Source organism: Carlito syrichta, unplaced genomic scaffold (genome assembly GCF_000164805.1).
Source record: "Carlito syrichta isolate Samal-C Ts95f unplaced genomic scaffold, Tarsius_syrichta-2.0.1 Scaffold288729, whole genome shotgun sequence".
NCBI lineage: Eukaryota > Metazoa > Chordata > Mammalia > Primates > Tarsiidae > Carlito > Carlito syrichta.
This window is the reverse complement of record NW_007232825.1, coordinates 6,241-7,822: the sequence shown is the minus strand read 5'-3', so window position 1 is coordinate 7,822 and position 1,582 is coordinate 6,241.

The window sequence follows — 1,582 nt, the reverse complement described above, 5'->3', positions numbered from 1 at the left end:
ACTCCAGTCTGGGCGACAGAGTGAGACTCCAACTCAAAAAAAAAAAAAAAAAAATCTTTTGCACAGCAAAGGAAAAAAATCAGCAGAGTAAAAAGATAACCTGTTGAATGGGAGAACATATGTGCAAACTATTATTCACCAAGGGACTAATATCTAGAATATATAAGGAACTCAAACAACTCAACATTTAAAAAAAAAAATTCCACTGACTAGTAGGCAAAGAACATGCATAGACATTTCCCAAAAGAAGATGTACAAATGACCAACAGATACACGAAAAAATGCTCAAGATCCTAACATTAGGGAAATGCAGATCAAAACTACAATGAGATATCATCCCACTCACTTAGAATGGCTATGACTAAAAAGAGAAAAAGTAACAGATACTGGTAAGATACAGAGAAAAGGGAACTCTTTATACATTTTTGGTAAGAAAATAAATTGGCATTATCTTTATGGAAAACAATATGGAGATTTTGAAAAAATAAAATAAAACTAGAGCTACCATACAATCCAGTAATCCTACCACTGGGTACTTACCCAAAGGAAAATGTCAGTATTTCAAAAAGATAACTGTACCCCCATGTTTACTGCAGTACTACTCACAATAGCCAAGATATAGAACCAAACCCATTAATGAACGAATGGATTTTAAAATGTGGTAGATATACACAATGGAGTACTATATAGTCATAAAAAAGAATGAAATCATATCATTTGCAGCAACATGGATGGAACTGAAGGTCATGATGTTAAATGAAATAAGTCAGGCACAGAAAGACAAATATTGCATGTCCTCACATATAGAAACACACATATGTTTCACATGTGAGAGCTAAAAAAGTTGATCTCATGGAGGTAGACAGCAAAATGATAGATACCAGAGGCTGGGAAGGGTGTGGATAGGGTGGAGGAGGATATTATGAGGGATTAGTTAATGGGTACAAACATATAGTTAAGGCGGAGACAAAAGGACTACCTTAACCCACGGGTTCGAGAACAGCCTGGGCAACATAGTGAGACCTTGTCTCTACAACAAATTAAAAAAAAAAAAATTAGCCAGGTATGGTGGTACATGTCTGTAGTTCCAGCTACTTGGAAGGCTTAGGTGGGAGGATCGCCTGAGCCCAGCAGGTTGAGGCTGTGGTGGCTGTGAGTGTGCCACTGCACTCCAGCCTGGGCGACAGAGTGAGATGCCGACTCGAAAAACAAACAAACAAACAAATAAACATACAGTTAGATAGAAGAGATAAGCTGTAATGTTCAATAGTAGAGTAAGGTGATTATTATTAACTACAATATATTATATAATTCAAAATAGCTGGAAGAGAGGACTTGAAATGTTCACAAAACATAGAAATGACAAATACTTGAAGTGATGGACACCCTAAATACCCTGGCTTGGTCATTACACATTCTATGTATGTAACAAAATATCACATGCACCCCATAAATATGTACAAATATGATGTATCAATAACATTTTTTAATTTAAAAGAAAAGAAGACCTGAGCTAGCATACTCAACCTTCTTGCCATGTGATGCCCTGAGCATCTCAGGGCTCTGCAGAGTCCACACCAGC